This window comes from Lycium barbarum, chromosome 1 (genome assembly GCF_019175385.1).
Source record: "Lycium barbarum isolate Lr01 chromosome 1, ASM1917538v2, whole genome shotgun sequence".
Taxonomy (NCBI): domain Eukaryota; kingdom Viridiplantae; phylum Streptophyta; class Magnoliopsida; order Solanales; family Solanaceae; genus Lycium; species Lycium barbarum.
The window spans coordinates 31,437,981-31,451,299 of record NC_083337.1 but is presented as its reverse complement, the minus strand read 5'-3'; the positions used below and the strand labels follow the sequence as shown (position 1 = coordinate 31,451,299).

At 35.3% G+C, this 13,319-nt stretch overlaps 1 long non-coding RNA gene across 2 annotated transcripts; it reads left to right on the top strand.

The window, feature by feature from the left end:
• The first annotated feature begins 4,211 nt into the window (after positions 1-4,211).
• On the top strand, positions 4,212-11,085 carry LOC132634070 (uncharacterized). 2 transcript variants are annotated; one of them, XR_009580029.1, is made up of 3 exons: positions 4,274-6,312; positions 7,111-7,230; positions 10,581-11,085. It is a non-coding gene; the product is annotated as an uncharacterized LOC132634070 (long non-coding RNA). The 2 variants fall into 2 exon arrangements; XR_009580027.1 differs by having other exon boundaries at positions 4,212-7,230.
• Positions 11,086-13,319: the final 2,234 nt, after the last annotated feature.

The following is a 13,319-nucleotide window of genomic DNA, read 5'->3' as shown; positions in this document are numbered from 1 at the left end:
AGCCCCCTCCTCCTCCTCCCACCCAGAGTTTTGATATTTTTTATTTTGTTTTTTCACCAGCGCCCCTCCTCCCCCCACCCACGTGACCCAACAACCCCACCACGTCCACCCTCCCAAAAACAATTAATTTTGGTTAAAAAAAAGTTTTTATTTTTTGCACCACCTCCCCCCCCCCCCCCCCCCCGCCCTAAAAAAAAGTTTTTGGATTTCTTTTTATTTCTTACTCCACCCACCCTAAAAAAAATTAATTTTATTTAAAAAAAAATTGTTTTTGATTTTTTGCACCCCCACCCAAAAAAATAAATCTTGAAAAGAAGTTTTGAAATTTTTTATTTCTTACTCCACCCAATACGCCACCCCCTCCTCCTCCTCTTTTGCTCTGTTGCTTTCTTCTTTTATTTAGAAGAATGTTGCTCAAGAAAAAGAAAAAAAAAGAACTCACCTGATTTACGTAATATTTGGAAGGATTTCATTCGTGTAGCACTGGGCATTACTTCATAGGTTATTTCCGCTCATTTGGTAAGTAAAACAATGTTGTTTTATTTCAATTATTCATCTGGGTATAGCTGCTGATTTTCCAATAATTTACAGTAGCAGTTACAGTTGTTGCAACAAGTGCTAAAGATGTTGTATAAGAGCTTCTGAATTTATTGCAACCGCTGTTGTATTTTTTGCAACACTTGCAACAATTTTTGCAGTTGTTTCAACTTCTGTACTAATCTGTTGCAACAACTGCTAAAATGTGTATAAATAATTTAGCTTACTTGTTGCAACAACTACATTAGTTTTTCGACATATTTTACAGTTGTTGGATGAAACAGAGACAATCGAATCTGTCAACTAAGTGATCAGTTGCAACAACTCACCTAAGTGATATGTTGATCTTGTTCAAATCATAAATGTATGTTCTGTTGTTGATAAATTACTGGAAAAATTTCCAACAAGTAATAAATATATTGCAACAGCTCTGTAACATGTTGGAGTTATTCCAACAAGTAAAAGGACTTGTTGAAACAACTAGTTAGTTGTTGAACATATCACAACTGTTAATTTGTACTTTTGGAGCTGAAAGGGGGCTGACGAACAATTATTTATAAGTTTGTATTTTATGTTCTTGGTGGATTATGGTGGATGATAAAAATTATGTAATTTTTGTTACATACATACATACATACATACATATATATATATATATATATATAGATAACAATAGTAATAAATCTATTGCAACAACTTTAGTATCAATATATTATATGTTCAGTATGTATTTAAGTTTTTCAAATTATGTTCAGTAGTTTCAAACAAGTCATAAAATCATTGCAATAATCAAGGAAGTTGTTGCAACAGATTGCTCACCTGTTGCAACAGCTTCCTTATGTTCAGTAGTTTCGACCAAGTTACAAATTTGTTGCAACAGATTCCAAATCTGTTGTTAATAATCAAACAGTTGCTGCAGATGTTGCAACAGATTTCCCATCTATTGCAACAGATTAAACAACTATTAGAAATAATCAAAGAGTTGCTTTGAGTAAATGGTTACAACAGCTGAGTAATCTGTTGCAACAGATTCCTGACCTTGTCGGTAAAAATCAAACAACTGAGTAAATTGTTGCAACAACTGAGTAATCTGTTGCAACAAATGGCTCAGCTGTTGCAACAAATCAAACAGTTATTGAAGCTTTTGCAACAAGTTACTAATATGTTATAGCAGATGACTCAAATGTTGCAACAAGTTACTCATCTGTTACAACAGATGGCTTATATGTTGCAACAATGTACTTAGTTGTTGTAAAATATTCACTTTATTGATCACTAAATAACAATGATTTCCTTTATTTATCACTAAATATGGGTGAATCAAATAGTTCACATCAAGTCACTTTAATGATCACTTGATTTAGTGCATAGTGACTTATTTGATCATTTGTCCTAACTCAAAATACCATCAAATTGATTAAGTATATATATATATATATTGATCACTAAATACTATTGATTTCCTTTGTTTATCACTAAATATGAGTGAATATAGTAGTTCACATCAAATCACTCTAATGATCACCCGAATTAGTGCATAATGACTTAGTTGATCATATGTTTTTTACTCAAAACACCATCAAATTGATTAAGTATATTTATTGATCACTAAATATTATTGATTTCCTTTGTTTATGACTAAATATGGGTGAATCAAATAGTTAACATCAAATCTTTCTAATGATCACTCAATTTAGTGCATAATGACTTAGTTGATCATCTGTCATGACTCAAAATGCTATCAAATTGATTATATGTATATATATATATATATATATATATATATATATATATATATATATATATATATATATATATATATCACTAAATATCATTGATTTCGTTTGTTCATCACTAAATATGAGTGAATTAAGTAGTTCACATCAAATCACTCTAGTGACCACTCGATTTAGTGCATAGTGACTTAGTTGATCATATATATATATATATATATATATATATATATATATATATATATATATATATATATATATATATGTATTGATCACTAAATATAATTAATTTCCTTTGTTTATCACTAAATATCATTGATTCTCTTTGTTGATCACTAAATATGGGTGAATCATATCATAGTTGTTGTAACAATTGCAGTATTTGTTGTAGCAAGTAACATAACTGTTGAGCAAGACATATCACTTGATAGATAAAACACAACAAGCTACCTAATTTCTGCAACAAGTCATTTCACTTGTTGGAAAAATTTAAACAACCAACCTAGTTGCTGTAACAAGTCGTGTCACTTGTTGGACAAACCCCAACAAGTAACTTAGTTGCTGCAACAGATTTGTTAATTGCAACAAGTCCTGTCACTTATTGGATAAAGTCCAACAGATAAATGGTTGTTTCAACAAGAGATTTGTTAATTGCAACAAGTCCAACAAATAAATGGTTGTTTCAACAAGTCCTCTTATTTGTTGTGATATGTTCAACAACTAACTAATTGTTGCAACAAGTCTTGTTACTTGTTGGAAAAACCCCAACATGTTACAAAGTTGTTGTAGCATATTTATTACTTATTAGAAATTTTTCAGCAGTTTATTAATAACAGAACATACATTTGTGATTTGAACAAAATCAACATGTCACTTAGGTGAGTTGTTGCAACTGATCACTTAGTTGTTGGTGACAACTTTGATTGTCTCTATTTCATCTAACAGCTGTAAAATATATCCAAAAATTAATGTAGTTGTTGCAACAAGAGGTCTACTTGTTGCGACAAGTCAGTGAGTTGTTGAAAAGAGTAGAAGTTGTCCAATAGCTTTCACAGTTGTTGCAACAAGTAGGCTAAATTATTTATACACATTTTAGCAGTTGTTGCAACATATTAGTACAGAAGTTGCAACAACTGCAAAAATTGTTGCAAGTTTTGCAAAAACTACAACAACTGTTGCAATAAATTCAGAAGCTCTTATACAACATCTTTAGCACTTGTTGCAACAATTGTAATTGCTACTGTAAATTATTGGAAAATCAACAGTTATACCTAGATGAATAATTGAAATAAAACAACATTGTTTTAATAACCAAATGAGCATAAATAGCCCATGAAGTAATGCTTAGTGCTACATGAATGAAATTCGATCCGAAAATTATGTAAATCGGGTGAGTTTTTTTTCTTAAGCAACTTTTTTCTAAAAAAGAAGAAGAAAGCAGCAGCAACAACAAAAGAGAAGGACGAATTTTTTTTTTTTTGGCGGCGGGGGGGGGGGGGGGGGGGGATGGGTGTTGCAAAAAACCAAAACAAATTTATTTTTGGGTGGGTGCCTGGTGGAGTAAGAAATAAAATAAAAAAATTCAAAACGTTTTTTCAAGAAAAAATATTTTTTTGGGTGGGCAGGGGGGGGGGGGGGGGGGCTGGGATGCAAAAAACCAAAACCAATTTTTTTTTTTTGGAGGTTGGGAGTGGTGGGTGTTGGGTCACGAGGGTGAGGGGTGGGTGGAGGAGGAGGGCTGGTGAAAAAATAGAGTTTCAAAACTTTTAATTTTTTATTTGGGGGGGAGGGGGGGGGGGGGGAATGAGGGAGGCTGCTTGTGAAAATATATATATATATTTTTTTTTGGAGGGTGTTGGTGAAAAAAAAATCAAAACCTTTATTATTATTATTATTATTATTATTTTGGGGAAGGGGGTGAGGGGTGAGAGCAGTGGGGGATGAGTTTTTTGGGATTTTTTCTTCACTAATTTTAGATAATTAGAATTTTATTAAATTGAGCCAAAATGTTAAAAATAAAATTTGGGGCCAAAATATTAAAAATAAAATTTAAGATCAAAGTGTTAAAACTAAAATTATTGGATAAATTCAAAAATCATTAATTATTAATCAAATTTTATCAAATCTGCTCAATAATTATAACTTGATTACCTCTGCTCAATTTTAAAACCTTGTTGTCACTCATAATTTATTGCAGCTTCTTTCTGTTCTTCTTCATAATAACGATGCCGTCGGCGAAACCCTTTGCAGGCATGCTCCGTGCCCGTCTTAGTTCGGGCTCCGAACAAGAGGAGGACACGGCCCGAACCCGTTTACTACGCCGGGCCACCAAGAACGGCCCAACGGGTACCTGTTCAACCGGCCTCCACCACCAGTTGGTCAGTCCAGGAAATGGGAAGATTGGGAACTCTCTTGCTACGTCACCAGCTTCCTCACTATAGTTATCCTTGGTGTGGGCCTTAATGCTAAGCCCGATCTCACCCTTGAAACTTGGGCCCACAAAGAAGCTCTTAAACGACTCCAACTCGAATCCTCTTCTTCCCAGGTCCAATCTGTCGATGCTGACTGATCTTTCTTCATCTCTATATCTCTGCTTCTGGGGTTAAGATGAAAAGGGTATAGTATTTCTTCTTTGGTGGATGATGCCGAAAATAAATGTTAACTATTGACTTGAAAAATTGTTCCTTTTTACTGCTAATTTTGGATGCTTACTGCAGCAATTATAATGCTTTCTTGCAGGGACAATTGACATTCTTTTCAAATTTTTTTTTTTGGAGTTTGTGTCTCTTTGCTTTATAAGTACTCCCTCTGTCCCAATTTTAAGTGTCTTAGTTTGATTAGGCACAAAGTTTTAAGAATAAAAGAGGCTTTTGAATTTTGTTGTCCTAAATTAAAGACGTATGTAATGTACTAAAATATCCTTTGAATCTTGTGATTTTAAACTTGCCATATAGTATGTTTGAATTGTAAATTTACTAAATATAGAAAGAGACACTCTTTATGGGGCAAACCAAAGAGGAAAGTAAGACACTTAAATAATTGGGACGGAGGGAGTATTATTTTAAAGATTATGTTACGATCTGCTCATGCTTACTGGTTAGCCTACTTTAGTTGTGTTGATAAGATCGGTAGCAATTCGTTATAAAATATACTTGCTTGGTAGCTAGGCGTGTCAAATTTGTAGGATGATAGGCAGCTACACTATGTGCACACAATCATACATATGCACTGGTTTAACAATTATGTTGGCAAGAAAACTGCATTCAAAAGGGTGAAGGATCATGCGACTCCTAGTAATCTCGCTTTACAAGCTTTTTCATTTATTAGCTAGTGTTATAATTACGAATGGTAGCTATGTATTACTTGAGATGTGATGCGCTGCTAAGAATGATTTTGCTTTCTTCAGTCTCTTATTTTGGATAGTGTGGAATAACTTTATTGATGATAGAAGAGTTCTAGCTACAGCAATATACTACAAAGTGAGAACCTACAAGAACATATGGTTCTCTATGAAGATAATCTTCGATAAAAATTGGAATGATCTTGCGTTTTTCACTTTTTAAGTTATTCTTCCATTTTAGTACCTCTGTCCCGCAGTAAGATTGTTTCTTGAATGTCTGGGCTTTGAAGTAGAGTCGTCTGTTTGATGGGTGAGCAGAGTTGTTCAAGCGATGGGGACCCGCACACCAAGGGTCTTGCTACATGTCTCTAATTCTGCTTGCTATTTAGTTGGTTTTCATGTATGAACAAGGTCGAGGCTAAGAGTTGGAACACCTCTTGTATGAAGTCGCAAGGATATACTGCTTTTATGCCATAACTTGAGTTGGTTGACTCTAAGAGGCTTCAATTGTCAAGTACTTGTGGGTTTGAGAATAGCCATGTTGGTTAGGATGTCCGTGTTTGGCTGAAGTTCTTATAAGATCAAAGACTTGCTAAGTCTCAGATGACAGAATTGTTGGATGAAAGGGTCGAATCAAATGCGAAGTTCAGTCTCATTACATGCCCTATTTGCTCACTACAGTTTCCATCCATCCCCATCAAGGTGGAACTTTTCATGTCTAAATTGGTTAAAATACTCCATTTATCGGATTTTATTTTATTTTTATTTTTTGATTAAGCACCGGGTGTCCGGGTCTCTTTGAGCCCCGACTAATCCCGGGGGTGCACAGGCCCTCGGCAAGGAGTTTCCCGCAAGTGCACCACGGGTAATTCAGGGTTTTACCCTAGTCCGATGGCCCTCAGAAATTGTTTGCACCCAGTGGGTTTCGAACTTGAGACCTTGAAAGGGAGCACCCCAAGGTTCAAGCCAATTACCACCAGGCTTTCACCTCCTATGGTGTTGGGGGGTTTGGAATGACCTCTATCTTGTATATTTGATTCCAAAAGGAGAATACATGAAGGAGGGGGATATGGAGCCTTACCTCCTCAAAAATTATGTATGGTGTTGGACATATCCAACCCTTTACTATTGGGATGATTCAGGGATAGAAGGTAGTTAACATAAGCTACTTCACATAAATGTAACATTGTCTATGCTAGCTTCCAGATTGTCTGTGTTTCTCAAGGCATTTTGGTTAAAAGATGAATCCCTTTTATCGGGAAAAGTTTTTGGACAACAAAAGATAGAAAAGAAACTTTTCTATTACGGAGTAAATTCTAAAAGAAGAAGCAGTAGAACACCATGACTGTTGGGGATGATCATCAATAGAAAGTGTGTCTTCTTGTGTCTTGCCTTGCTCTAAAGTTTGGCATTTGCATTTGATCCATTCTCATCTTCCCTTTTGTGTCTCTAGGCAGTTCCATAATGCAATAATACATGTTTACATCTTCCTGTTAATAGCTACCAGTTTTGAAAAGGGAATCAGCAACAGAATTTGCCCGTCTATAGCAAGCTCCAAATATTGATTATGGTCAACCAGAAGTAGCAATAAGCATCTCATCCCTCAAATTTGGCGACAATGTGAGATATTTTCTTGATCATTACAATTAGTTTGTGTTTAATTAGTTAAATAGTTATACTTTGCAGCAGTGTTATTAGTGGCTCCGTTAAGGCACACTTCAGGTCTGACATAAGTTGCAACTTAGGTTGTGCACTTTGCCAAAGTTAGGTGGTGCTTTTATGCAGGCACCAAGGCACTAAGGTGTGTTCTACTGTTCTCCCTCTTGAATAGGTAGGTATTAAAGAATATATATAGTTGACAAAGCAATATATTTGCTAGATAATCGTCATGAGTGAATTCGTTAGTAAATGGAAAGAGGATACTAGAAATTTAGTATAAAAAGGCAGCTATTAAATCTGATAGAAACTTAAAACTGCATTTTGCAAATCAAAGTAATTAAATAGTTCTGTAACATGATTTGCCTGAATCTTATTTAATGTATTCATTTGATTGTAGTAGATCATCCCTGCTATCTAGCTAATTCTTATTTGTTCTTATTATTGCTTTTCTTGTATTGCATATGTTTTTAGTTATAATTTTTTTCTTTATTTGCACCTTCCTTCACTAATCTCAGATTTTAGTACTCTTTTTTCTTAAAGTCATAATAGACTTTAGCGCTTTCTACATGGTCTTGTTTGTTGAAAATGTGTATAACTATCATTGAATGGCATTTTCTCCATCCTTTTACATTTTTTTGTGCATCTATTTTGTTAAGGCAGATGGTGAAAATTTCCTCTCCTCTGACTCATGATAGCTAAGATCATCTTATGCAATTAAGTTGATTTAAAAAATATTACGTAATATAGCGCTTTTAGTTAAAGGTGGTGTTCTTTCTTGTTTTTGAGAGTTGCAATTTTGAATCATAAAATCTCCTGGTATGGTTGAATCGTATCAGCTTGGATCAGTCCAACGAACCAGTTTAGTGGATTGTAGAGTGCTGATGGTGAAGACTGAAGAGTAATATATGTTTTGAATTATCATATCAGCAGTTAATGTCTGTGGAAGTTTTGCTTCATTTGTGTCTTCCTCTGAACAATTGCTTTTGGCTAAATAGACTGAGTCTCATCATCGCAGTTGTGTGATTATGTTACCTGGACATTCACTATTAGCAAATTAAAGATCTTTTCTATAAAGAAACTCTTTCCTGCATGAAGTACATTTTCATTTGAATTGAGGCGATGTTTTACTGGTTAAAGAATATGTTATCTCTGGTCAATTTTGGGACTGGTAACTTAATGAACAATGGTTGTGATAAACTGCGTAAAGCTTCTATGGCATGACTAGTTAAACTTGGATTGTGTTTTTCCTTCCTAATAGAAAGTATGCTTTGGTTCAGGTAGATATAATCTTTGGTTGAACATGTAGTGGTTGTATCATCCAAGCATATTGTCGTTTGTGCTACTTGTACCCAATTGTTTACTATGCATAGCTTGGCCTAGGCAAAAATCAGATGTATTTAAGTGGATGTCTCTTCATCTAAGAGAAATGATTAGGTACCAATCATTAGTTTGATAAGCATAAAGGTGCAGATTACCGGAGCAAATTGTTGCGGCCTATTTATTTATTCTTCATAGTCTGGTTAAATGAAGGACATCAAACAAGCAGTTGTATGAACATAAATGCATATCATCAGAAAACATGAAATGGCAGGGAGTTAGGAGTTTAGGCTTAGTGATAAACAGGTTACGTTAAGTTCATTTTGATCATGGATCTGCATTCGTGGGAAGAGATGACATCCTTGCCTTGTTTGTGTCCGTGCTGCAACAGTGGTGCAGATGTATAGGAGATATTGTGGTGCCAATAATTGAACTCGGTAACTCCTTAATGTATTCTTGTGAGAACGATGTGTGAAATTTGGTTATTGGAATTGACTGATTAAGTTCTTAGCCTAAATCCTTGCTTGGGATGAATGTGGACCGAATTATTGGATGGATGAGTGGAGGCACTTACTTGTGTCTGCAGTATTATGCAGGCTTGTGCTTTCAGATCTTTATTCGTAATTTAGGAAATAATTTTCTTCTCTAAACTTTTATAGCAACTTATTTAGTATGAATAGACAACTCTCGGAAGTTCTTGGAACAGCTCTCTTGCCACCCACTTCTGTTGGCTTGGACTGTGTGCTGCTTGCCATAGCTGGTCATGGTCCTTTATTGCAGGGTTGATTAATTATAGCGCATGATTAAAAAAGGTGGAAATAGTTTTAAACAATACATAAGCTGTTCTAAAACTGTATATACATTCCTTTTCAGATAGTAATTTTTGCTGAGCTAGGTTTTGGTGGTTCTCTCAACTAGCAAGTTCCAAATTGCTTAAGTTCCTTTCATTGTATCTTCATCATTTGGCATTCAGGGTTAGGCCAGGATATTATCTAGGGGTATACAAAACATCGTGTGAACATCTTTAAATACCTAAAAATCTGACGCTTCCTTTATTATTAAAGAATGCCTCGTATAGTGCTTTGGTATTATTTCCTTTTGCTGTGTTTTTATTTTATAAAATGCTGGTGTTTAGGTCAGCATGTGTGTACATGTACGTACTTAGACTATTCTGCCTTGTATTTGTAAACGTTATGAGATAACTCCGGTCATTAAGATTTAGACACGGGGGAATCTTAGGATTAAATCCAAGTCTCATGGTTTTCATCCATTTCCATAGCAATACTCATGAGCGTAAGGGACCAAACATGATGTAGCAAGGAGCTGGCAACTCAAATGATGGCTAGGCTGGTTTTAGCAAGCCATGTCATTTATATTGTAGCGGATTGAAGAAGCCATAATAATAACACCACGTTGAAACTGCACTTACACATAAGTGGGTTGAGACCATACCGTGGGTCTTGGGGTGGGTCAGTAGCAGGGGTGTATCCAACTTACAAGCTATGGTTCATCTGAACCCAACTAGGTTCTGGCTATATGTAGTGAGCTCAGTAAATTTGATGAAAGTGGTAGAATATTGAATTTGAACCCATAAAGTACAAACTCTAGATTCGCCTCTGGTCAGTAGACACGGCTTTTGTGACCCTTCATGGTTTCTCCAATCGAACTATGAAGCTTTATTAGAGGTCACCTTGTTCCTGTGATGTGAGTAGATTTTGATTCTCTGATTTGTCAAAGATGAATCTCCAATAACTACGCCTTAATTTCAAGTAAGAGAGAGTCAGTTATATGAATTTTCATTTATATCACTGTATTTAATTTCATCTCAATGGTTTCAAACATATTATGCTTGAACTGGAGTAAATCAAACCCATTCTTTCTTTAGGCCTTGTATTACAGTAAGATCTCACATCTTATCCAGCCTACTTCACTTGCTTGCTTCAATATGGAGCATATAATTAGTGAAGTAATAATAGTTAAGTGTTTGCTTACAGATTGATAATGAGGTACTTCTATGCACGCGGATTATGACTAACCAAGTGGTGAACATGTGATGGTTTCTTAATGGTTACGTCAAGCCCACGTTTCCGAATACATTATGCTGGGGAACTCTGCATGCTGAAGCAATCACTTTTATTAAAACTTTGAAATTTGTTACGTCTAAAGTTTGGATTATGTGAGTTGTCTCAGAAAAGACACGTCTAATTCTTATGTTCTGGGATAGATCAACTAATTATTTATGCACAAATGTGGGGCATCTGTAAATGCAGTTAGTGTACATTGTGTTTAGAAACTTATTGTTTAGCACATGTGGTGTTGCACTTTTATCTATCTATTCGACATGTCTCTCGAAATTATTTTCCTGCACGGATATAATCTGAAATCCTGCAACTTTTACGGTCAATTGGCCTATATAATAGTTGTACACCATAATTACTTTGAACAAAATGGGATCAATCTGAGCCAATTTGTTTGATGTAAGGCCTGTTTCTTTAAACATATCTGCTAGCCCAACGTTATATATAGTGTTGTGATAATTTTACATTATCCGGGTGTAGAAGTTAGAACTCTTTTCCTATGCGTAAAACTATTCTTTATTCTCAAACTCGTGGATCATTTTTTTGCACGGATTGCCCTTCTTTTGGGGTGGTCTTTAAATTTTGCTCCTCATATTTGTGGTCTTTAAATTTTACCCTTCGCTTGGATATTTGAGGTTCTGGGTTTGAATTCCGCTCAGGCATAAAATAAAAAAATAATTTCGCAAGGCAGGGCTGCGGGGAGTGTATGCCGGATCCGGCATAAAGTCCTTAAGGAAAAATTAAAGTTATGCCGGAGGGGGCATAACTTTTCCTCAAGGCATAGTTTAGTTATGCCTTATGGGGCAAAACTTTTCCTTAAGGAACTATGCCTCATGGGGCAAACTTTTAATTAAGGCATAACTAAAAGTATGCCCCATAAGGCAGAACTTTTTCTTAAGGTATAGACTTTGCCTTATAAGGCAAACTTTTAGTTATGCCTTAAGGAAAAATTCTGCCTTATGTGGCATACTATAAAAGTTTACCCATTAAAAGTATGCCCCCATCGGCATAAACTTGTGAAGGAATTACCAAAGTTATGCCGGATCCGGCATACTTATGCCAAGTCTGCCCATAAGGCATAAGTATGTCGGGTCCGGCATAAGTTTGGTAATTCCTTAACAAGTTTATGTCGGTGTGGGCATACTTTTAATGGGTAAACTTTTATGTCGGACCCGGCATAAACTTGTGAAGGAATTACCAAAGTTATGCCGGACCCGGCATACTTATGCCAAGTTTGCCCATAAGGCATAAGTATGTCGGGTCCGGCATAACTTTGGTAATTCCTTCACAAGTGTATGCCGATAGGGGCATAGCGAAATTTAAACTCTGCCTTGCGATTTTTTTTTAAAATTTTGACTGTGTGGGGGTTCGAACCTGGAACTCATGGGGTTTAGCCGATGGGCAAAATTTAAAGATTTCAAATATGAGGGGTAAAATTTAAAGACCACCCCAAAAGGAGGGCAATTCTGCGAATTGCCTCTCGTGGATTTGACCTTTCCTTACCTACGAGACTAAGAGCCCGTTTGGATTGGCTTATAAGTTGCTTATAAGCTGTTTTCAGTTTTTTTGAGTGTTTGGCTGATCAGCTTAAAGTTATTTTGTGCTTACAATAAACTCAAAAAAATAATTGGGCCCGTTTGACTTAGCTTATCTAAAACAGCTTATAAGCTAAAAAAAATAATTTCAGCTTATAAGCTAAAAAAAATAAGCTCATCCAAACAGGTTCTAATACTATTATCTCTGTTTCGATTTATGTGATATACTTTAAAGATGAAACTTAAGAAAAAAATAAAGACTTTTACAATTTGTAGTCTAAGCCACAAATATTTGTGTTATAAATCATCTTATTAAAAGTGAAATGAAAAATATAAACCTAAAATTATTTTTATAAATATAAATGATATCTTTTCTTTTGGAAAAGGTTAAAAAGAAAGTTGTATCACATGTACTCTCATCTTGATGAAAGAGCCAACCCATTTCCCATTTCAAAAGGAAGTGTCCGTTTCTAATTGTATGACATTTGGAAATCCAATAAATCGCAGCCTAAGTGAATTTTGTATTTGGTTTTTGGACGTTTTCTTGAAAGCTATTATTTGGAAGTGTTTTTAGAAAGTAATTTCTAGTGTGATATTGTGTGCTTGGATTAATCCTTGAGAGAATGTTTGCATAGAACATTTGTTTCCATGAAACTTTTGTGTTTCCATAATCAAAATATATTTGAACCTGTTGAGATATGGATCGCGGGTCTGACTCAATCCCAAAAGCTAGCTCACTGGGGAGAATTGTCCAATATCAATATAAGCAGGCCAAAAACCCATCCACAACCGATGTGGGAGAATTAATACCCCCGCATGTCTAAGGTTGGACATCTGGAGCGTGAACAATATAAGATGGGTACACAATATCGGGTAAATAATGAATTGGAATGGACTTAACTCTGATACCATGTTAAAGAAATAGACTTTGGGCCTAACTCAACTCTAAAAGCTAGATCATGAGGGGAGGATTGTTTAACTTCATATAAAGAGTCCAAACACCCATCAAACAACCGATGTGGGAGAATGAACACCTCTAGTAATGGGGTCCAACCCCATGTGGTAATTGGCATGTGCCAATTTGCTTGCATACAAATTGAACTTGGGGAGCAAGAAAAAT